At 47.6% G+C, this 25,551-nt stretch overlaps 1 protein-coding gene across 1 annotated transcript in view; it reads left to right on the top strand.

Moving 5' to 3' along the window:
• The first annotated feature begins 8,872 nt into the window (after nucleotides 1-8,872).
• Nucleotides 8,873-25,551, top strand: part of LOC147108910 (syntaphilin-like) — a 35,038-nt gene continuing 18,359 nt past the window's right edge. The window contains exons 1-2 of the mRNA XM_086005862.1: nucleotides 8,873-9,526; nucleotides 17,747-17,877. The gene's annotated coding sequence lies outside the window, so the exon portion shown is untranslated. The remainder of the gene's footprint in view (nucleotides 9,527-17,746; nucleotides 17,878-25,551) is intronic.

Genomic DNA, 25,551 nt, shown 5'->3' with positions numbered 1-25,551 from the left:
AGTCAGCACCCTTGTAACTACACCACAGTGCGAGTCAGCACCCTTGTAACTACACCACAGTGCGAGTCAGCACCCTTGTAACTACACTACAGTGCGAGTCAGCACCCTTGTAACTACACCACAGTGCGAGTCAGCACCCTTGTAACTACACTACAGTGCGAGTCAGCACCCTTGTAACTACACCACAGTGCGAGTCAGCACCCTTGTAACTACACTACAGTGCGAGTCAGCACCCTTGTAACTACACTACAGTGCGAGTCAGCACCCTTGTAACTACACCACAGTGCGAGTCAGCACCCTTGTAACTACACCACAGTGCGAGTCAGCACCCTTGTAACTACACTACACTGCGAGTCAGCACCCTTGTAACTACACCACAGTGCGAGTCAGCACCCTTGTAACTACACCACAGTGCGAGTCAGCACCATTGTAACTACACCACAGTGCGAGTCAGCACCCTTGTAACTACACCACAGTGCGAGTCAGCACCCTTGTAACTACACCACAGTGCGAGTCAGCACCCTTGTAACTACACCACAGTGCGAGTCAGCACCCTTGTAACTACACCACAGTGCGAGTCAGCACCCTTGTAACTACACCACAGTGCGAGTCAGCACCCTTGTAACTACACTACACTGCGAGTCAGCACCCTTGTAACTACACCACAGTGCGAGTCAGCACCCTTGTAACTACACTACAGTGCGAGTCAGCACTCTTGCTAAAATCCATCGGCTAACCGGGAATTTCTGATATTGCGCAGAATAAGTTAAGACTAGACAGACTAGATGCAGGAAGGATGTTCCCGATGGCGGGGGAGTCCAGAACCAGGGGTCACAGTCTAAGGATAAGGGGTAAGCCATTTAGGACTGAGATGAGGAGGAATTTCTTCACCCAGAGTGTGGTGAACCTGTGGAATTCTCTATAACAGAAGACAGTTGAGGCCAATTCATTAAATATATTCAAGAAGGAGTTAGATATATTTCTTAAGGCTAAAGGGATCAAGGGATATGGGGAGAAGGCAGGGACAGGGTACTGAGTTTGGATGATCAGCCATGATCTCATTGAATGGCGGAGCAGGCTCGAGGGGCCGAATGGCCTACTCCTGTTCCTATCTTCTATGTTTCTAAGGGTGCAGTCGGGACGCTTTTTTGGTCGCGGGTCTAGATGTCGAATCGGTTGTACTGCAACTGTTGGGCCAGCAGGGACAGCGGGACCCGGCGAGAGGAGAGCGGAGGACGGAGAGCTCGAGCCAGGGCATCTGCGCTCAGCGACCAGTGACTGCCGTCTCTCTCTCTCGCTCTTCTCAGTGAACGAGGGCCTGGGCTCAGGGCAGCTGCTGCCGTCATTGTACAGACGTTCGGGGGTGGGGTCGGGGGAAGCAGAGCTTAGAGTCGGGGCCGGAGCCGCCTGTTTGCTCAGCTTGATCCCAACTTTACGTGGCAGTGTATTTATATCTTTTTTAAAATCCCAGAGGTTATTTACGGCTGACCTCCCGAAACCCTCTCGCGGACCCCTAGGGGGGGCTGCGGACCCCCCGCCCCCGGTTGAGAGCCTCTGATGTAGATGAGTAAAAGGAGGAGACCAAGGATAGATCCTTGGGGGACTCCAGCGGTATCGGTGCGGGAGGGGGAAGAGAAGCCTTTGCAGGCGATGGCACCGAATACAGATTCAACAAAGGAAATATGAAAAAACTTGCACAAGCTGCAAGAACTAGTGCGCAGAGGTCAGATGTGGCCTATTTATACCTCAGATTTTATTATTAGCATAGGGAAGCATTTTATACAGAAGACATTCTCTGCAGAGTTTTTTCAATCGTATTATACCAGCTTTTCTATTAACTGGCAATAAGTAACGCCTCGCTGTGTCTTGAGCCCTGCTAATTCACTTTATTAGAAGACAATTCTATGAACAATCACAAAAAATAAGCAGCTCTTTAGTTGGTGACTTCAAGGCAAGGATCCTCTCGTATTATAGAGTCTCCGTTGAATATTATAAAGCAGACACGTTTGATATGCTGGCTCACTAATCTGCTGCACTGCAGAGCAGTGAGATGAGGGTTCGCACATGCCCACTTCGTGAGCTCCTATTCTCAGTCCTCTTGTCATTAGATGGAGGATAAATGCGAGGTTATCCACTTTGGTGGCAAAAACAGGAAGGCAGATTATTATCTGAAAGGCAATAGATTGGGAAAAGGGGAAGTGCAACAAGACCTGGGTGTCCTTGTGCACCAGTCGCTGAAGGTAAGCATGCAGGTGCAGCAGGCGATTAAGAAGGCAAATGGCCTTCATAGCGAGAGGGTTTGAGTACAGGAACAAGGATGTCTTGCTGCAGTTGTACAGGGCCTTGGTGAGACCACACCTTGAGTATTCTGTGCAGTTTTGGTCGCCTTATCTGAGGAAGGATGTTCTTGCCATGGAGGGAGTGCAGCGAAGATTCACCAGACTGATACCTGGGATGGCAGGAATGACGTATGAGGAGAGATTGGGTCGATTGGGCTTATACTCGCTGGAGTTTAGAAGAATGAGAGGGGATCTCATTGAAACTTATAAAATTCTAACAGGTCTAGACAGACTAGATGCAGGAAGGATGTTCCCGATGGCGGGGGAGTCCAGAACCAGGGGTCACAGTCTAAGGATAAGGGGTAAGCCATTTAGGACAGAGATGAGGAGGAATTTCTTCACCCAGAGAGTGGTGAACCTGTGGAATTCTCTACCACAGAAGGCAGTAGAGGCCAATTCATTAAATATATTCAAGAAAGAGTTGGATATATTTCTTAAGGCTAATGGGATCAAGGGATATGGGGAGAAGGCAGGGACAGGGTACTGAATTTGGATGATCAGCCATGATCTTATTGAATGGCGGAGCGGGCTCGAGGGGCCGAATAACCTACTCCTGCTTCTATCTTCTATGTTTCTATGTGAGTGAACTCTGGGCTCTTCCTCATATATAAGGAAGAGACGAGTTAAATCTGGTGCTTCCGCAGATAGAGGGAGGAGAGGAGTAAAAAGCAGGTGCTTCTCAATGCACAAGGAAAGAGCTGAGGAACAGGAGGAGGCCATTCAGCCCCTCGAGCCTGCTCCGCCATTCAATTAGATTCATGGCTGATCTGTATCTTAACTCCATTTACCCGTCTTGGTTCCGTAACCCTTAATACCCTTGCCCAATAAAAATCAATCAAGCTCAGTTTTGAAATTTTCAATTGACCCCCAGCTTCAACAGCTTTTTGGGGAAAGAGTTCCCGATTTCCGCTACTCTTTGTAGGAACAAGTGCTTCCTGACATCACCCTTTAAATTCCGAGCTCTGATATTAAGGTTGTGCCCCCTTGTTCTGGACTCAACACCATCCAGGACAAAGCAGCCCACTTGATTGGACACCACCTTAAACATTCACTCCTTCCACCACCGGCGTACCGTGTCTGCAGTGTGTACCATCTCCAAGATGCACTGCAGCAACTCGCCAAGGCTTCTTCAGCAGCACCTCCCAAACCCGCAACCTCTTCCACCTAGCAGGACAAGGGCAGCAGGCGCGTGGGAAAACCACCACCTCCAAGTTCCCCTCCAAGTCACACACCATCCTGACTTAGAAGTATATCGCCGATCCTTCATCGTCGCTGGGTCAAAATCCTGGAACTCCCTCCCTAACAGCACTGTGGGAGCACCTTCACCACACGGACTGCAGCGATTCAAGAAGGTGGCTCAGCACCACCTTCTCAAGGGCAACTAGGGATGGGCAATAAATGCCGGCCTTGCCAGCGACGGCCAGACCCCATAAGCGAATTTTTAAAAAAAACTCTGCCACCAGAGGAAATAGTTTCTCTCTATTTGCCCTATCAAATCCTTTAATTTTGTTAAATGCCTCAATTAGATCACCCTTTAATCTTCTATACTCAAGGGAATACAAGCCTAGCCTGTGCAAACTGCGCTCGTAATTTAACCCTTTCAGCCCCGGTATCATTCTGGTGAATCTGCGCCACACCCCCTCCAAGGCCAGTATATCCTTCCTAAGCCTCCGCCTCTCTCCTCCTTTTAAGATACTCCTCAAAACCTATCGCTTTGAGCAGGCCCCCGTCCCAGTATCTCCTTATGTGGCTCGGTGTCAAATTTTGTTTGCTAATTGCTCCTGTGAAGCGCCTTGGGACGTCTTACTACTAAAGGCGCTGCACAAATACAAGTTGTTGTTAAGGTGCGATGCCCAGAACTGAATTCAGACTCCAGGTGGGGTCTAACCAGAGCTTTATATAACTGTAACATAACTTCTAGTTATATATAGTAAGAGTAGGAATGGACTGTATGTTGGGCGGTTTTTCTTTTCCCAGAGAGCAGTGAGCCTCTGGAAGACGTGGCCGGCTGATTTGGTGCCCACCGACTCTCAGCTGCCATCTCATCTCCTGAGAGAGGCAAAAACAAAGAAAAATCCAGGGCCAGTATGGGGGCGGGGGGGAAAATACTCTGGAAAATTCCTCTCCGAACCCTCAGGCGATGGAAACCAGTCCAGGAGATCACACGGACCCAGTGTTTTCTATAAAATCACTTGCCTTCTATATGATGCAATCTCTGCCCCAGTCAGGAACCGGTCCAGCTTCCTCTTGAAGGCACATTCTTTAACGTTTGGAATTGAAAAATGAATTAGTAAAATGGGCGGTCATTTCTTAAAAAAAAACAGCTGAAAGCGTAACTGATTAAAATTATTTTATTGGGAGAGGAACTTGCTGGAGTGGGGCAGCTCCCGGCTACACCGTAGACTTTACCCTTCCCCTTCGGCTCGGGGCAGCTCCCGGCTACACCGTAGACTTTACCCTCCCCCTTCGGCTCGGGGCAGCTCCCGGCTACACCGGAGACTTTACCCTCCCCCTTCGGCTCGGGGCAGCTCCCGGCTACACCGGAGACTTTACCCTCCCCCTTAGGCTTGAATATAATTTTGCGCCGTAACTTGCTGGAAGTGCGAGCTGATAACGGCACGGCGAGGGCAAAGTGGCATCTGGGACTTGGGTGAACACATAGAAGATAGGAGCAGGAGTAGGCCATTTGGCCCTTCGTGCCTGCTCCGCCATTTAATGAGATCATGGCTGATCCTTTAATTCAGTATCCCGTCCCCGCCTTCTCTCCGTAACCCTTAACCCCTTTTGCCCGTAGAAATATATCTAATTCCCTCTTAAATATATTTAATGAGCTGGCGTACACTGCCCTCTGTGGCAATGAGTTCCACAGGTTCACCACTCTCTGAGTGAAGAAATTCCCCCTCATCTCTGTCCTAAATGGTTTAGCCCTTATCCTTAAATTATGTCCTCTAGTTCTGTTCTCACCCGCCAAGGGAAACATTCCTTCTGCATCCAGTCTGTCTAGACCTGTCAGAATTTTATACACTTCTATGAGGTCCCCTCTCAATCTTCTAAACTCCAGTGTGTACATCCCTAAACTACATAGTCTCTCCTCATAGGTCATTCCCGCCATTCCTGGTATCAGCCTGGTGAATCGCCGCTGCACCCCCTCCATGGCAAGAACATCCTTCCTCAGATGAGGCGACCAAAACTGTACACAGTACTCGAGGTGTGGTCTCACCAGTGCCCTGTACAGCTGCAGCAAGGTATCCCTGTTCCTGTATTCTAACCCTATTGCTATGAAGGCCAGCATACCGTTTGCCTTCTTGACCGCCTGTTGCACCTGCATGCTCGCCTTCAGTGACTGGTGTACAAGAACACCCAGGTCTCTCTGTACTTCCCCCTCTCCCAATCTATTGCCATTTAAATAATAATTTGCCCTCCCGTTCCTGCACCCAAGGTGGATAACTTCGCACTTGTCCACATTATAGTGCATCTGCCATTTATCCGCCCAATCGCCCAGTCTGTCCAAATCGCTCTGGAGCTTCCTGGTCTCTTCCTCTGAGCCCACCCCACCTCCTAGTTTAGTGTCGTCTGCAAATTTGGAAATGCTGCATCCGACTCCCTGATCCAGGTCATTAATGTAAATTGTGAACAGCTGGGGGCCCAGGACAGATCCCTGTGGTACCCCACTTGTTACTGCCTGCCATTCAGAAAATGAGCCGTTTATTCCAACTCTCTGTTTTCTATCTGACAGCCAGTTCCCTATCCACGCCAAAACTTTCCCCTTTATCCCATGAGCCTCAATTTTCCATGCTAATCTTTTATGTGGGACCTTATCGAAGGCCTTTTGGAAGTCCAGGTACACCACATCTACTGGCTCTCCCCCATCTATTCTACCAGTTACTCCCTCAAAAAATTCCAATAGATTAGTCAAGCACGATTTACCCTTTGTAAATCCATGTTGACTCTGTCCTATCCTGTCCCCATTTGCTAAGTGCTCCGCTATTTCATCCTTAATGATGGACTCCAGCATTTTGCCCACAACTGATGTAAGGCTTACAGGTCTGTAATTACCTGCTTTTTCCCTACCCCCCTTTTTGAATAGTGGGGTAACGTTAGCTACCCTCCAATCCATCGGCACTGTTCCCGAGTCTAATGAATTCTGAAAAATCATCCTTAGTGCATCCGCTATCTCTAGGGCCACCTCCTTCAGTACCCTAGGATGCATGTTATCAGGCCCTGGGGATTTGTCCACCTTCAATCCCTTTAGCTTCCTTAACACCATATCCTTAGAGATATTGATTTGCGTCAGTTCCTCCTTTGCCAATGTCCCTATTTTTCCCGATATCCCAGGGAGGTTTTTTGTGTCTTCCTTCGTAAAGACTGACCCAAAGTATGCATTTAGTTGATCTGCCATTTCCTTATTTCCCATTATATATTCCCCCGTATCTGACTGCAATGGACCAACTTTGGTTTACACCAGTCTTTTCCTTTTGATATATTTATAAAAGCTTTTGGAGTTAGTTTTTATATTTTCCGCCAGCTTGTTTTCGTAAGCTATTTTGCCCCTCTTGATCATGCCCTTTGCCCTCCTTTGCTCTATCTTAAACTGTTCCCAATCTTCCGCTCTGGCGCTTTTTTTGGCTATTTTATACGCCCTATCTTTGGATTTTATGCTGTCTCTAATTTCCCCTGTTATCCACGGTTGAGTCACCTTTTTAGATTTCCTTTTATGCCAGATTGGTATAAACAATTTTTGCAATTTTGTCATTCTATCTTTAAATGTTTGCCATTGTTTATCTACCTCCAGTCCTCTCAGGAACGTTGTCCAATCAGACCTACTCAGTTCCCGTCTCATGGCATCATAATTCCCCTTGTTTAAATTCAGGACCTTAGTCTCTGAGTCAATTTCTTCGCTCTCCATTTCGAGTGAGAAATCGATCATGTTATGATCGCTCTGACCCAAGGGTCCCCGTACAACAAGATTACTGATTAGTCCCTTCTCATTGCACAGTACCCAGTCCAATATAGCCTGTTCCCGAGTTGGTTCCTCGACATATTGATCCAGATAACCATCCCTTAAACACTCAAGGAATTCCTCCTCCTCATTATTTTTACTGATTAGGCTAGTCCAATCTATATGTAAGTTAAAGTCACCTATGATGACAGCTGTGCTCTTATTGCACGCTTCTCTAATTTCCCTCGTGATGCCCTCCCTAACCTCTATTTTACTATTTGGAGGCCTATATACCACTCCTATTAATGTTTTTCGCCCCTCGCTATTTCTTAGCTCCACCCATATAGATTCTGTATTAACTGAGTTAATATCCTTCCTTTCAATTGCATTTATCCCCTCTTTTACTAGCAATGCTACCCCTCCTCCCTTTCTTTTTTGTCGATCCTTCCTAAATACTGAATACCCCTGTATGTTAAGCTCCCAGCCCTGCTCACCCTGCAACCATGTTTCCGTAATCCCAATTAGATCATAATTATTAACCTCTATTTCCACAGCTAATTCATCTACCTTGTTCCTGATGCTTCTCGCATTAAGGTATAAAACCCTCAGGCTTTTTTTATGCTCACATTTTTTATGAATTAGTTTGGCCCTTTGTTTTTTGTTCCTCACCCTTTTACCATTTATTTCTGTCTGCCTTTCACTTTCCTCTATTTCACTACATAGGTTTCTAGCCCCCTGCCATACTAGTTTAAATGCTCCCGAACTGCTTTATCAAAAATTACCCCGAGAACATCAGTTCCATCTCTGCACAGGTGTAGACCGTCCCTTTTGTATAGGTCACACCTACCACAAAACTGGTTCCAATGCCTCAAAAATTTAAAACCCTCCCTCTTACACCACTGCTCAAGCCACGTATTTAGCCTAACTATCCTGTTCTCTGTACTCTTACTAGCACGTGGCACTGGTAGTAATCCAGAGATTACTACCTTCGAGGTCCTACTTTTTAGCTTGGCTCCTAACTCCCTAAATTCTACTTGTAGGACCTCTTCCCTTTTTTTAGCTACGTCGTTGGTACCAACATGTATCACCCATGAGCTTTAAGGATTAAGAAAGAAACAGAGGATGACAGAAAAGGAAGTAGGGTGAATTAGAGTCAAATCTGGTACAGAGAGCGAAATAAAGAGAAGGAAGGAAGACTTGCATTTATATAGCGCCTTTCACGACCACCGGACGTCTCAAAGCGCTTTACAGCCAATGAAGTACTCTTGGCGTGTAGTCACTGTTGTAATGTGGGAATCGCGGCAGCCAATTTGCGCACAGCAAGGGCCCACAAACAGCAATGTGATAATGAGCAGATCATCTGTTTTTGTTATGTTGGTTGAGGGATAAATATTGGCCAAGACTCCCCTCTTTGAAATAGTGGCCGTGGGATCTTTTACATCCACCTGAGAGAGCAGACGGGGCCTCGGTTTAATGTCTCATCCGAAAGACAGCACCTCCAACAGTGCAGCGCTCCCTCAGTACTGCACTGGAGTGTCAGCCTAGATTGATGTGCTCAAGTCCCTAGAGTGGGACTCGAACCCACAACCTTCGTGACTCAGGCGAGAGTGCAGCCCACTGAGCCACAGCTGACACAAAAGGAAAGAAAGATTGGATTGAGAGAGAAAGGGGGAAAAAAGTCAGAAAGGAAAGTTAGCAGCGAGTTTAACGGGCAATTAAGGTGTAAATCCAGCAAGTTCTTAAAAATAACCGGGAGGTTGAGGGCGAGATGCCGTTTGTGCGAAGGAAACTGCGGTGCGGCGTAAATCGATAAGCAAGTTCTGGAGATTCGCAACTCGTGGCATATCTCTTCATCCCCTGGACTTGTTGGCCGATTTGCACGTTAATAACAGCGTGAGTTGTGAACACGCCGTTAATTCTCCAGCAAGATCCGGCCCAATGTTTTTCTTTTAAATGCATTGTCGGGTGGTTAAGTATATTCCGAAGGGACAGAGTTACAAGCGAGGAGTGTTTTAATTTTTTTGTTTTGTTTTAATATGCTGGTCTGCCCACACCAACAAGAAGGTTCCCCCAACTTTAAACTCGCCTTTCTTCCATGGCCCAGGCTGGAAGGATGTCCATTTCAGCTGCTGGCACTCCCATTTCAGATTGGTCAACGTGACAGAATGAGTGACTCAGTGATGCCTCGGGCCGCTTGCTACAGTCAGTGCTTTTCAGATTGAAGCAAAGCCCCACTGCGTTCTTCAAGGTAAGGTCAGAAATACATTATTTCAACTCTTCGCATCTGTTCTTTCACTGCGAGCGCGATATAAAAGTACTATTAAATAAACAGAAACCGCTGGAAACTCACACCAGGTCTGAAAAGAGAAAACACGTGTTCATGTTCTGGGTGAAGGCCTCAGGCATTCAACTGAAGTGTCAGCCGTGGCTCAGTGGGCCGCGCTCTCGCCACTGAGTCAGAAGGTTGTGGGTTCAAGTCCCACTCCAGAGACTTGAGCACAAAATCTAGGCTGACGCTCCAGCGTAGTACTGAGGGAGCGCTGCACTGTCGGAGGTGCCGTCTTTTGGATGAGGTGGGCATAAAAGATCCCATGGCATTATGTCGAGGAAGAACAGGGGAGTTCTCCCCAGTGTCCTGGCTTTGGGACGTCCTGAGGTCGTGAAAGGCGCTGAGTTAGAGACAGAACATGCTGGGAACACTCAGTAGGTCAGGCAACATCTATGGAATCAGGAAGGTAAAGAAAGACTTGGATTTCTACAGCACCTTTCACAATCTCAGGACGTCCCAAAGCACTTTACAGTCAATGAAGTACTTTTGAAGTGCAGTCACTGTTGTAAAGTAGGATTAACATTTCAGGTCGATGACCTTTCAGTTCTGAAGAAAGGTCATAGACCTAAAACATTATACCTACCTTCCTCTCTCCACAGATGCTGCCTGACCTGCTGAGTGTTTCCAGCATTTTCTGTTTTTATATCAGGCGCAGTATTTTTGCTTTTTGGGGCTGGTAATAGGTTGGGTTAAACATCTCCGATAACCGCGTCAATCCAGCTCCCATACCCTCGGGAGTCATCGGCCGTCACCATTAAACAAAAGGAGATGCACCGGAAAAATAACAAGTACACAGTTAAAGGCAATTCTGACGAAAGGTCATTGACCTGAAACGTTGACCCTGTTTCTCTCTCCACTGATGCTGCCTGGCCTGCTGAGTGTTTCCAGCATTGCCTGTTTTGATTTCAAAAAGTTAAAGGAGTTGAATTAATGATAATGTTGCATGACTGATGTTAAACAGGCCCTATGGGGTGACTCTTGAGTGTTAATATTACCTTGATTTGCAAAGCAGTACAGAATTAGTACTCTGTAAATTTCTGAGGCACTTTAGGAAGTCTCCGGTCTCACAGTATGATGATAACGTCACTTGCACACCCTCCCACATATTACTTTAATATGATACTGACTCACAGAGAGTGTGAAGCTGTACCGAGTGTGATCAGAGAAAATAAATTAGGTTAAAGTTTGTAATTCACAGCTTTAAAAAACAGAATCGGATAAATCGGGAAGTTAATTTTTAACTTCGGCCCAACGTCAACGGGATGAACCAATTTTCAATTCTACAATCAGTGTAGGACCCCAATTTGCATATTTAAAAGGCCACCCACCTGTTTTGGGCTGGAATGCTGGCCGCCTGTTTAAAGGCCTGCCTGAAAATTTAATAAGGTGGGACTAGACGGAGAAATGTCACACCACTGTGCTAAACATTCATGTCCAAAACAGACACACACTCAGTAAAGACAGAATGTTCTAGCAATACACAGCAAGCTTTCAACATCCGAAGAGCAAAGCAGGTTAACATTTCGAGCCGAGATCCTTTTTAAGTGTCCGCCTTGGCTCAGTGGGTAGCACTCTCACCTCTGAGTCAGAAGGTCGTGGGTTCAAGCTCCGGTCCTTGAGCACAAAATCTAAGCTGACACTCCCAGTGCAGTACTGAGGGAGCGCCGCACTGTCGGAGGGCCAGTACTGAGGGAGCTCCGCCGCACTGTCAGAGGGGCAGTACTGAGGGAGCGCCGCACTGAGGGAGCATAGAAACATAGAAGATAGGAGCAGGAGTAGGCCATTCGGCCCCTCGACCCTGCTCCGCCATTCAATGCGATCATGGCTGATCATCCAAATTCAGTACCCGGTCCCTGCTTTCTCCCCATACCCCTTGATCCCTTCAGCCTTAAGAAATATATCCAACTCCTTCTTGAATATATTTAATGTATTGGACTCTACAGGTTCACCACTCTCTGGGTGAAGAAATTCCTCCTCATTTCTGTCCTAAATGGCCTTCCCTTTATCCTTAGACTGTGACCCCTGGTTCTGGACTCCCCGACCATCGGGAACATCCTTCCTGCATCTAGTCTGTCCAGTCCTGTCAGAATTTTATAAGTTTCAATGAGATCCCCTCTCATTCTTCTAAACTCCAGCGAGTACAAGCCCAATCGTCCCAATCTCTCCTCATACGTCATTCCTGCCATCCCAGGTATCAGCCTGGTGAATTTTCGCTGAACTCCTTCCATGGCAAGAACATCCTTCCTCAAATAAGGCGACCAAAACTGCACACAATACTCAAGATGTGGTCTCACCAAGGCCCTGTACAACTGCAGCAAGACATCCTTGTTCCTGTACTCAAACCCTCTCGCTATGAAGGCCAACATACCATTTGCCGCCTTAACTGCCTGCTGCACCTGCATGCTTACCTTCAGCGACTGGTGCACAAGGACACCCAGGTCTCGTTGCACTTCCCCTTCTCCCAATCTATTGCCATTCAAATAATAATCTGCCTTCCTGTTTTTGCCACCAAAGTGGATAACCTCGCATTTATCCATGTTATATTGCATCTGCCATGCTTCTGCCCAATCACCCAACCTGTCCAAATCATCCTGTAGTTTCTCAGCATCCTCCTCACAGCACACACGCCCACCCAGCTTTGTGTCGTCTGCAAATTTGGAGATATTACATCTAGTTCCCTTGTCTAGATCATTAATATATATTGTGAATAGCTGGGGTCCAATCCCTGCGGTACCCCACTAGTCACTGCCTGCCATTCGGAAAAAGACCCGTTTATTCCAACTCTTTGCTTTCTGTCTGCCAACCAGTTCTCTATCCAAGTCAATACCTTGCCCCCAATCCCACGTGCCTTAACTTTACACTCTTATGCGGGACCTTATCGAAAGCCTTCTGAAAGTCCAAATACACCACATCCACTGGTTCTCCCTTATCCATTTTACTAATTACATCCTCAAAAAATTCCAGTAGATTAGTCAAGCACGATTTACCTTTTGTAAATCCATGTTGACTTTGTCCGATCCTGTCACTGTTTTCCAAGTGCTCTGCTATTACATCTTTTATAATGGACTCTAGCATTTTCCCCACTACCGATGTCCGGCTTACCGGTCTGTAATTCCCCGTTTTCTCTCTGCCACCTTTTTTGAATAGTGGGGTAACATTAACTACCCTCCAATCCATGGGTACTGTTCCAGATTCCAACGAATTTTGGAAGATGATCAGCAATGCATCTACTATTTCTAGGGGGATTTATCGGCCTTCAATCCCATCAATTTCCCTAACACCATTTCCCTACAAATACTGATTTCTTTCAGTTCCTCCCTTTCATCAGACCCTATGTTCCTCGACATCTCTGGGAGGTTATTTGTGTCCTCCTTTGTGGAGCGCTGCACTGTCGGAGGTGCAGTACTGAGGGAGCGCCGCACTGTCGGAGGGGCAGAACTGAGGGAGGGCCACACTGTCGGAGGGGCAGTACTGAGGGAGCGCCGCACTGTCGGAGGGGCAGTACTGAGGGAGCGCCGCACTGTCGGAGGGGCAGTACTGAAGGAGCGCTGCGCTGTCAGAGGGGCAGCACTGAGGGAGCGCTGTGCTGTCGGAGGTGCAGTACTGAGGGAGCGCCGCACTGTCGGAGGGGCAGAACTGACGGAGCGCTGCACTGTCGGAGGTGCAGTACTGAGGGAGCGCCGCACTGTCGGAGGTGCAGTACTGAAGGAGCGCTGCACTGTCAGAGGGGCAGTACTGAGGGAGTGCTGCACTGTCGGAGGGGCAGTACTGAAGGAGCGCTGCACTGTCAAGAGATGCCGTCTTTCGGATAAGATGTTAAACCGAGGCCCGGTCTGCTTGTTCAGACGTGTGCAAAATATCCCATGGCACTACTTGAAGGAGACCAGAGGCCTGGCCAACATTCATCCCTGAACCAAAAACAGATTACCTGATAATTTAACTCATTTACCGTTTGTGGGTTCTTGTTGTGTTCAAATTGGCTGCAGAGTCGGGATAAATGGGTCATTTTCAGGTTGGCAAACTAATTAGTGGGGTACCGCAGGGATCAGTGCTGGGGCCTCAACTATTTACAATCTATATTAATGACTTGGATGAAGGGACCGAGTGTAATGTAGCCAAATTTGCTGATGATACAAAGATAGGTGGGAAAGCAAATTGTGTGGAGGACGCAAAGAAACTCCAAAGGGATATAGACAGGCTAAGTGAGTGGGCAAAAATCTGGCAGATGGAGTATAATGTGGGAAAATGTGAGGTTATCCACTTCGGTAGGAAAAATAAAAAAGCAAATTATTATTTAAATGGGGAGAGATTACAAAATGCTGAGGTACAGCGGGATCTGGGGGTCCTTGTACATGAATCACAAAAAGTTAGCATACAGGTACAGCAAATAATTAGGAAGGCAAATGGAATGTTGGCCTTTATTGCAAAGGGAATGGAGTATAAAAGTAGGGAAGTCCTGTTACAACTGTACAGGGCACTGGTGAGACCACACCTGGAGTACTGTGTACAGTTTTGGTCTCCTTATTTAAGGAGGGATATACTTGCATTGGAGGCAGTTCAGAGACGATTCACGAGGTTGATTCCGGAGATGACGGGGTTGTCTTATGAAGAAAGGTTGAGCAGGTTGGGCCTATACTCATTGGAGTTTAGAAGAATGAGAGGGGATCTTATTGAAACATATAAGATTCTGAAGGGGCTTGACAGGGTAGATGCAGAGAGGACGTTTCCCCTGGTGGGGGAATCTAGAACTTGGGGACATAATTTCAGAATAAGAGGGCACCCATTTAAAATGGAAATGAGGAGGAATTTCTTCTCTGAGAGTCGTGAATCTTTAGAATTCTCTTCCCCAGAGAGCTGTGGAGGCTGGGTCATTGAATATATTTAAGGTGGAGATAGACAGATATTTCAATGGTCAGTGAGTGAAGGGTTATGGGGAGCGGACAGGTAAGTGGAGTTGAGGCCAAGATCAGATCAGCCATGATCTCATTGAATGGCGGGGCAGGCGCAAGGGGCCAAATGACCTACTCCTGCTCGTACGTCTTATGTAACAACAGTGATTCTGTGATGCGCTTCGGGACATTGTTTGGGGCTGATCTGTTTATTTACAGCATTTTCTGATTTATTTCAGACTTCCAGCACTTGTAGCTTTGTCTTTTTATCTTTGTAGAAAATTTAAATATCCGGGAGACGAGGGGGATTGAGCATTGAGCGCATCCCTTTGGCGCAAAGATTGAGTTCCCTGTGTGATTGCGCCTTGGGAGTTTGTATTGTATTAGTTTGCAGCGAGCGTGCCACACAAATCCAGAATAAGCCATTGCATGTCAGGAAAGGAGCAAATGGAGAGAGTGCCTCCGACAGGCTGGGCACGCAGTGACATTGGCTATAATCTACAAGCCGTGTGCCCTAACCTTAGTTGGATGCCGTGGGGTGCAAATTAATCAAGGCCACGGACATCAGTGAAGATGTTTTTGAAGAAATGACGTTCCCCACCCCCATGTTCTGACGCTCTCCCTTTGAAAGCTGTGTGCTCTCGCTAACCCCCACACTCTCTGACCCAACGGACACACACAACCCCCCCCCCCACCCGCAAATGTTTGTACAGTGCTTGTGGCTTCTTCAGAACTTCTTAACAGAAACCGAATAGAACGGCTTGGGGTTGAAATTCGACTTAAGCAGGGATGCATAACAGGTTATATTTCCTCTGCCGCCCGGTTATATTTCCTCTGCCGCCCGGTTATATTTCCTCTGCCGCCCAGTTATATTTCCTCTGCCGCCCGGTTATATTTCCTCTGCCGCCCGGTTATATTTCCTCTGCCGCCCGGTTATATTTCCTCTGCCGCCCGGTTATATTTCCTCTGCCGCACGGTTATATTTCCTCTGCCGCCCGGTTATATTTCCTCTGCCGCACGGTTATATTTCCTCTGCCGCCAGGTTATATTTCCTCTGCCGCCCGGTTATATTTCCTCTGCCGCCCGGTTATATTTCCTCTGCCGCCCGGTTATATTTCCTCTGCCGCCCGGTTATATTGAAGTCAATAGGACTGAATATCCGACGGGACGTCTTAACGGGCGGCAAATGCAATGTCACCTGTTTTTGCATCGGCCCAAGTTGAATTTCAAACCCCACCCCGTCTTTAACCAGCTAAACACGGGCTTTCCCACAGCTCCCTGTGAATGCAACATGGAGAAAGTTAGAGAACAGACAACGTTGGTGAAACTACATGGAATGTACAGCACAGAAACAGGCCATTCAGCCCATCTGGTCCATGCCGGTGTTTTTGCTCCACGCGAGCCTCCCCCCACCCCTCTTTATCTCATCCTATCAGCATATCCTTCGATTCCTTTCTCCCTCTTGTGCTTATCTAGCTTCCCCTTAAATACATCTCTGCTATTCACCTCAACCACTCCCTGTGGCAGCGAGTTCCACATTCTCACCGCTCTCTGAGTAAAGAGGTTTCTCCTCAATTCCCGATTGGATTTATTAGTGATTATGTATTTCTTATATTTTTATTTATGGCCCCTAGTTCTGGTCTCCCCCACAGGTGGCAACATCTTCTCTACGTCTACCCTATCGAAACCCTTCATATAATCTTAAAGACCTCTTTCAGGTCACCCCTCAGCGATGTTCCCTATAATTTTGTTTTGGTGCACGGGCCCTTTAACTCGCTGCGCGGCCCATTCGATTTTTCATGCATGCGCGGTATTTACGTTGAAAAGCCGGTGAGCGGCCTGCGCGGGTTCCTCCAGACCGCTGAGCGGCCATGCAGCTTAGCAGGAACCTTGCCCCTCAGCCTTCTCTCTTCTGGAGTAAAGAAGCAGTTTTCCATTTCTGTGCTCCTTGCACATGCTGGGAATGGATATCATGGAAAAGCACGCTCCTGGCTGTCACGAACTCCCATTAATGCCCATAGCAACACCAGATACCAGATGGTCGTTTCTAGGGACGTCCCAACAGAACGAGGCACCAGGGAATTTTTTTTATGTTGTGAGAAAGACAGAACGAACTTGCATATAGGGCCTTTCTCAAGCTCAGAACGGCCCAAAGCGCTTTACAGCCAATTAATTCTTTTTGAAGTGTAGTCACTGTTGTAATGTAGGAAACGCGGCAGCCAATTTGCACACAGCAAGCTCCCACAAACAGCAGTGTGATAATGACCAGATAATCTGTTTTAGTGATGTGGATCGAGGGATAAATATTTCCCAGGACTCCAGGGTGAGCTCCCCTGCTCTTCTCCGAAATAGTGGCCGTGGGATCTTTTTCGTCCACCCGAGAGAGCAGACGGGGCCTCGGTTTAACGTTTCATCCGAAAGACGGCACCTCCGACAGTGCAGCGCTCACTCAGTACTGCACTGGGAGTGTCAGCCTGGATTATGTGCTCACGTCTCTGGAGTGGGACTTGAACCCACAACCTTCTGACTCAGAGGCGAGAGTGCTGCCCACTGAGCCACGGCTGATGACGTGGTGAGGTGCCCCACCAGAGCGCTGTGGGTCCGCTGACGCTGGTGTTGCACATCTGTCAGAAATGGTGTTGCACATCTGTCAGAAATGGTGTTGGTGTCCAAATCAAAATAGTCAAAGTACCTTGACCCCCCCCATGGTCAGGGACAACAGCAGTGGGCGGGCAGAAGTTCTGCTTTGTCCCAGATTTGCCCCCTCCCCCACCACCCCCCAGGAATTTCTGAAGCTGGATGTTTGCAGTAGATAGGATTAACAAAGATGGGAGTATTACATCGGATAATCAGCCTGTGGGACTTACAGCCTCATGGATCAGCCACAGGCCTGGTGCTTTTCTGATTTCTGGCTGTACTCAACATAAAAGGGGGCCATCGCTGTATCTGAAAAAGAAAAAATGCTCGTGACAAAGACAAAAGCTTCAGTCACGTGCGGCTGAATGTCAGCATTAACTAGCTGAAATCACGCTTCCTGAACAGATTGCACCAGCAGCCTCTCTACACACTCTCACCTACCCCAGTCGCAACTGGGCTGCGAACTAGTGATATGTTTAACTGAGTTGTTACCAAGTGCCTTTGGGTGGTTTTTTTTTGCAGCGTGGACTCTGCCTGTGGCAGTTCGCGGCAGTGATTTTTACCGTGATCCAGCTTACTGAATCGTCGTGCGGCTGTCATTGTCTCTTTACAGGAGGTGTCGCTGCCGTCACCGGATGGAATTCCAGGGCAAATAGAACAATTGGAAAAACAGGAGAACGATGGATCTTCACTGGCAGCCCAGCACAAGGGAATAAAAACGAGAGAAACTCAAAACTCAGCAAGGTGAATTAAGACCGGAACATTCTCTTATCCCATGAATGGTCAACAGGTTTAACTGGACGAGAATTCTCCATGCGTGAGAGAGCTTAGTTGGGCCATTCTAGAATCATACAGCACAGACGGAGGCCATTCGGCCCTTCGTGCTTGTGCCGGCTCTGTGAAAGAGCTGTCTAATTAGTCCGCCTCCCCTGCTCTATTCCCATTAGCCCTTCAAATTTTTCCTTTTCAAGTATTTATCCAATTCCCTTTTGAAAGTTATTATTGAATCTGCTTCCACCACCCTTTCAGGCAGCGCATTCCAGATCACAACAACCTGCTGTGTAAAGAAATTTTTCTTCATCTCTTCCTCCCCCCCCACAAACCCAGTTAAAGAGTCATAGAGTTATACAGCACAGAAATCACAGAAACCCCACAGTGCAGATAGAGGCCATTTCGGCCCATCGAGCCTGCACCGACACATATCCCACCCGATCCCCGTAACCCCTACACCAACACATATCCCACCCTATCCCCGTAACCCCACGTATTTAATCCCCCTAACACTAAGGGTCACATTTTATCATAGCCAATCAACCTAACCCGCACATCTTTGGACTGTGGGAGGAAACCGGAGCACCCGGAGGAAACCCACGCAAACACGGGGAGAATGTGCAAACTCCACACAGACAGTCACCCGAGGCCGGATTCGAACCCGGGTCCCTGGCGCTGTGAGGCAACAGTGCTAACCACTATGCCACCGTGCTGCCCTTTGGCCCATCGTGTCCGCGCCGGCCATCAAGCCCCGTCTATTCTAATCCCATTTTCCAGCACTTGGCCCGTAGCCTTGTATGCTATGGCGTTTCAAGTGCTCATCTAAATGCTTCTTGAATGTTTGTGCGAGAAAGGTTCTTTTACAATTTATCTTAAATCTGTGTCCTCTGGTTACCGACCCTCCCGACAGTGGAAACGGTTTCTCCCTCTCTACTTTATCAAAACCCCTCTTACGTGGCTGCTTCCCCAACCCCCATCACCATTGGCTTCATCCACTCAACGAGGGATCTAAAGGAAAACAATAAGAATAGAATTCCTCGAGCAATGAATGTTTGTTTCCATCACTGCCTGACACGTAGTGCAGTTATTACCTATTTTTTTTGAGGGGAGGACAGTTGTTATATTTCAACAGTCAAGACAACATCCACCAAGGCACTTGAGGTTTGTTTTTATAATGTGGGTGTGTGTGTGTGTGTAGCATTGGGTTCATAAGGCTAATGATTCCCTGGCACTCCCAGGCATCTCTTTTATGTCTCAGAGCCCCTCTGTGTGTCCACACTGCACAAATCAGAAACAAAATTCTTTAGTATAGATTTTTCTGGCCTTCGTGTGTGTGACGCGATCAAGCAGCACGTTTGCTTAAGTCTACAAACTGGCTGCTTGCTGTGACTGCCCGTCCTCTGGCACTTCATCAATCCTTTGAGGGACCTGGAGTGGGAGGGCATACGGAATCCTGCGAGGAGGTTGCCTAAACGGACCCTTCTCCTTCCACTTTAACAGCGATCTGCATGATGGCAGTCCTCGGGGTGTGTCCCTTGTGGGTTAAGCCCGCCATCACTGCTTTCTCCAAATGACCATTCCATCTGTCAAATCTTTGAGTGGCAAATTCCTATAAGTGATTGACCAATGCCTCGCTGGCACCACACACCAGGCACGAGAGAATGCTTGAAGTTTGAGGGGTGATCTATAACAATAATCTCATTGAAACTTATAAAATTCTAACAGGACTGGACAGACTAGCTGCAGGAAGGATGTTCCCGATGGTCGGGGAGTCCAGAACCAGGGGTCACAGTCTAAGGATAAGGGGTAAGCCATTTAGGTCTGAGATGAGGAGGAATTTCTTCACCCAGAGAGTGGTGAACGTGTGGAATTCTCTACCACAGAAGGTAGTTGAGGCCAATTCATTAAATATATTCAAGAAGGAGTTAGATATATTTCTTAAGGCTAAAGGGATCAAGGGATATGGGGAGAAAGCAGGGACAGGGTACAAAATTTGGATGATCAGCCATGATCTCATTGAATGGCGGAGCAGGCTCGAGGGGCCGAATGACCTACTCCTGCTCCTATCTTCTATGTTTTCTATAACTTGCATTTATATAGCGATTTTAAAGTAGTAAAATGTCCCATGGCGCTTCACAGGAGCGATTATCAAACAATATTTGACAACGGGTCACATGAGGAGGCACAGTAAACTCTTGTTTAAACGGCACTTTATCATCCGGAATACTTTAATAACCGGTAACATAGATATATCTCAATACAAAACAACACCTCAATAACCGGTAATCTTGCCGAATCCATCCAGCATTCGTTTTGCCGAGTCCGAGTCTCCCGCGATGGCTGAGTTAGTCAGTGGTGATGGTGAGTGGAAAAGCAGCACCGTGGTGAAACATGGAAGATAGGAGCAGGAGTCGGCCATTCGGCCCCTCGAGCCTGCTCCGCCATTCAATGAGATCATGGCTGATCATCCAAATTCAGTACCCTGTCCCTGTAGGTATACCTCTCTGTTATCCAGAATTCTTCATCAACCGGCACCATCCTGGTCCCATAGGTGCCGGATAAGAAAGAGTTTAGGACAGGTGACCAAAGGCTTGGTCAAAGAGATAGATTTTAAGGATTGATGAAGTGCCAGAGGATGGGCAGGTGCTGTTAGACGTGGCTCCTGCTCTTGAGAGGTCATCTCATCACACTGTATCCATGACTTCAAGACAATGACTAGCCCAGCAGGGACATATCTAATCGAGATGCTTAAAATGATAAAGGGATTCCATGAAGTAGATACCAAGAAACTACTTCCTCTGGTTGGGAATCCAAAACCAGAGGCCATCATCTTAAAATTAGATTAAAAGCCGTTTAGGAGTGAAATTAGGAAGCACTTCTTCATGCAAAGGGTAGTAGAAATTTGGAGCACGCTCCTCTGAAAGGCTGTGGATGCAAGGGGACAGTTGGAGCTTTCAGGACTGAGATGGATAATTTTTTTAAATAACAGAAAATGCTGGAAATACTCAGCAGGCCAGGCAGCATCCGTGGAGAGAGAAACAAAGTTAACGTTTCAGATCTGGGACCCTTCATCAGAACTGGAAAAAGCTGGAGATGTAACAGATATTAAGCAGGTGTAGAGACAGGGGTGGGGGGGTTAGGAGGGGAGGAAGGAATTGAAAGAACATCCTGTACTTTTGTAAGAGGCAGGAAAGATAAAATGTTGCAAATGGGAATGGCAAAAATCAGACAGCATGAAAAATGGGAGCAGGGATAATTATCTGAAATTGTTGAACTCGATGTCGAGTCCGGCAGCCTGTAACGTGCCCAATCGAAAGATGAGGTGCTGTTCCTCGAGCTTACGTTGAGCTTCATTAGAACAATGCAATAGCCCGAGGACAGAGAGATCAGTGGGAATGGGGCGGTGAATTAAAGTGACAGGCGACCGGGAGCTCAGGGTCACCCTTACGGACTGAACGGAGGTGTTCCGCAAAGCGGTCGCCCAATCTGCGTTTGGTCTCCCCAGTGTAGAGGAGACCGCATCGTGAGCAGCGAATACAGTATATTAAATTGCAAGAAGTACAAGTAAATCGCTGTTTCACCTGGAAAGGGTGTTATTTCAGATTTCCAGCATCCGCAGTAATTTGCTAATGGATAATTTTTTGTTGGGTGAGGGTATTGAGGGATATGTAGCAAAGGCGGGTTAATGGAGATAAAACCATGATCTAATTGAAAGGCGGAACAGAATCGAGGGGCTGAATGGCCTCCTGTTTCTATGTTCTGCACTTGTACTCTAATTACAAATACACAAAATTGACGGACAGGAAAAAACCAGCGGGTCCTTCAAGCCTGTCCCCACAATCAGGATGGCCGGACCATCATGACTAATCCCTCCCCTCCCTCCCTCAGCCTGCCTCCTCCTCCTCCCCCCACTCACCCCCCGCAGCCATGTAATCTCTTGGAAGAGGCAAAAAAAAGAAGAGAAAATATTGCTTTGGGACTCGACTGCAGACACTCATAAAGACGCCACTTGCTCCAGGGCGCTCTGCATTTCTGTGCATGTGTCACGCATGAGCTGCAGTGCTGCACGGTCTCCACTCGGTGCTTGTGACGGGCTCAGGGTTACTCCACACACCTTCTGCTCCTGTCTGAAGGAAACAGGTGTCCCCGCTCAAGGAGCATATGAAAATAAAGGGCGGGGGCATACCTCAGCTCTCCCTGCTGCTCGAGTGAGCCTGGCCACGCTACGGGCAAGTGACTACCTTTCTCGCAAAATCGGGGCTCGAATGTTAAACGTGAGTGTGCGTTCGGTAAATAACAATAGAAAATGCTGGAAGCACTCAGCAGGCCAGGCAGCATCCGTGGCGAGAGAAACAGAGTTAACGTTTCAGGTCTGCGACCCTTCGTTAGAACTGGAAAAGGTTAGAGATGTAACAGGTTTTAAGCAGGTGCAGAGACAGGGAAAGAGGGGGGGGGGAAGGGGGAGGAAAGAATTGAAGGAACAGTCTGTGCTAGGGTAGGAGGCAGGCGAGATTAAATGTTGCAAATGGGGACGGCAGAATCATCAACGGCCGCCTGAAAAATGGGGGCTGGGGTAATTATCTGAAATTGTTGAACTCGATGTTGAGTCCAGAAGGCTGTAAAGTGCCTAATCGAAAGATGAGGTGCTGTTCCTCGAGCTTATGTTGAGCTTCATTGGGACAATGTAAGAGGCCGAGGACAGAGAGATCAGAGTGGAAGTGGAGCGGAGAATTAAAGTGACAGGCGACCGGAAGCTCGGGGTCACCCTTACGGATTGAACGGAAGTGTTCCGCAAAGCGGTCGCCCAATCTGCGTTTGGCCTCCCCAATGTAGAGGAGACCGCACCGTGAGCAGCGAACACAGTATACTATACTGTGCATTAGGTAACTTGAGTTTGGTTGTTTAATCAAGAGACAAGATGTGGGTGTATATCTCGCTGTACAAAGGGCAGGAGGGTCAGGCATGTTGTGCCTGCGAGCTTGCAGATCATTTTTCTCTGACATTTTAGCTGCAGTGTGGGATGCAATAATTGGTCTCGGTACTCTGAGAGAGAAAGAACTTACATTTATATAGCGCCTTTAACAACCTCAGGCTGTCCCAAAGAGTAATTCTCTACCCCAAAGAGCTGTAGATGCTGAGTCGTTGAGTATATTCAAGGCTGAGATTGATAGATTTTTGGACTTTAGGGGAATCAAGGGATATGGGGATCGGACGGGAAAGTGGAGTTGAGGTCGATGATCAGCCATGATCTTATTGAATGGCGGAGCAGGCTCGAGGGGCCGTATGGCAGAGCAGGCTCGAGGGGCCGTATGGCGGAGCAGGCTCGAGGGGCCGAATGGCGGAGCAGGCTCGAGGGGCCGAATGGCGGAGCAGGCTCGAGGGGCCGTATGGCCGACTCCTGCTCCTAATTCTTATGTTCTTTTGTTCTTTACAGCCAATTCAAATAATTTTGAAGTGTAGCCACTGTTGTATTGTAGGAAACGTGGCAGCCAAATTGTGCACAGCAAGGTCCCACAAACAGCAATGTAACGATGACCAGATAATCTGTTTCAGTGATGCTGGTTGAGGGATAAATATTGGCCCAGGACAAATGGAGAAAACACACAGTGCTAAAAGTGTGAGAGTGACAGAGCCAGACCAAAGAGAGATGTAGGATAATGTTGATAAGTACACAAGGGAGAAAGGAATAGAAGGATATATTGACAGGGTGAGATGAAGTAGAGTGGGAGGAGGCTGGTGTGGAGCACAAACACCGGCACAGACCAGTTGGGCCGAACGACTTGGCTCTGTCCTATACATTCTATGTAATGTAATTCTACGTAAAAGACATTGCGGGGGGTGTGAATTGTCATGTATCGAATTCCTGCTACGTGAAATTTGCATCGTGGTCCTATTTACGTGATGGGATCCCCGGTTTGCAGGCCTTAATGAGGCACCCACTGTGGCCACTCACTTTCAGAACCAGCTGGAAATGGTACATGTGGATTGACCGCGAGAATGGGGCGCTAGGTAGTGCACTGCCATTTTCCTTGCGCTACTGCGCCATTCCCACCCACCCGCCCCCCACCCCCCAGAAAAATGGGGACAAAAATTGACCCCGGGGTGGGGGGAGAGTAACAGGAAGGGAAACCCAGAGACAACAGTGGGAGAGAAACAGAACAAGAGAGAAAGGGCGAGAGCAACAGACACAGGGACAGAAGAAAGAGAGTAATGGAGACACAGGGACAAAGTAACAAACACAATAGGGGTAATTTTGACTTTGCGCAATAGTGTGAAATGGGTGATGGCGAATCGTCCGCCCGCTTTACATCTCCCCATTTTTATTTCCATTGATTTCAACGAGACCTGGGTGTCCTTGTGCACCAGTCGCTGAAGGTAAGCATGCAGGTGCAGCAGGCGGTTAAGAAGGCAAATGGTATGTTGGCCTTCGTAGCGAGAGGGTTTGAGTACAGAAACAAGGATGCCTTGCTGCAGTTGTACAGGGCCTTGGTGAGACCACACCTTGAGTATTGTGTGCAGTTTTGGTCGCCTTATCTGAGGAAGGATGTTCTTGCCATGGAGGGAGTTCAGCGAAGATTCACCAGACTGATACCTGGGATGGCAGGAATGATGTATGAGGAGAGATTGGGTCGATTGGGCTTATACTCGCTAGAGTTTAGAAGAATGAGAGGGGATCTCATTGAAACTTATAAAATTCTAACAGGACTAGACAGACTAGATGCAGGAAGGATGTTCCCGATGGCGGGGGAGTCCAGAACCAGGGGTCACAGTCTAAAGATAAGGGGTAAGCCATTTAGGACAGAGATGAGGAGGAATTTCTTCACCCAGAGAGTGGTGAACCTGTGGAATTCTCTACCACAGAAGACAGTTGAGGCCAATTCATTAAATATATTCAAGGAGGAGTTGGATATATTTCTTAAGGCTAAAGGGATCAAGGGATATGGGGAGAAGGCAGGGACAGGGTACTGAGTTTGGATGATCAGCCATGATCTCATTGAATGGCGGAGCAGGCTCGAGGGGCCGAATGGCCTACTCCTGCTCCTATCTTCTATGTTTCACTCGGTTTGCACAATGGCACAAAGTCACAATTACCTCGAGGAGGGAGTAACAAGAGCCAGAGAGAACTGAAAACAGAGAATGGAGGAAAGTAACAGAATAATAAATGAGTAACGGACACAAGAAGATACCTAGGTAGGAAAAAATGGAGAGTGACAGAGACAGAGGGAGAGAATAATATACAAAAAGAGAGAGTGCTACTGACGCTATAAAAAGATTGAGACAATATTCAGCACGGTTAAAGACTGAGGTGAATGGGCACTGTCTAAATTAGAATCATAATCTAAATTATTGATGGTGTCTATATAATTATTGGTAAAGTGAATTGAGTTTTCCTGTCCTATATTCCCTATTTTGGATTCAGCAAAAGGTGGTTCCCCCACGTACAGGGGATTGTAGCGAGGAGTCGGCAGTGATTTTATTGAATCCTCCTGTGCCTCTCCGTTACACGAACACTCTGTATTTATGAAGCAAATTTAATGTTGCTCAAAAGGAGAGGGAAAATAATGCAGGAGATTAATCGGTGAAAGAAGCACAGGCTGCAGGGTAGGGCCGCCTGTCTGAGTGATTGAGGGTGATTGTTGCCTTGAC

Source organism: Somniosus microcephalus, chromosome 13, assembly GCF_052327205.1.
Source record: "Somniosus microcephalus isolate GS21.2 chromosome 13, FLI_Smic_1.0, whole genome shotgun sequence".
NCBI classification, from domain to species: Eukaryota; Metazoa; Chordata; class Chondrichthyes; order Squaliformes; family Somniosidae; genus Somniosus; species Somniosus microcephalus.
The sequence above is the reverse complement of the archived record's forward strand: the minus strand, read 5'-3'. Positions and strand labels throughout refer to the sequence as shown.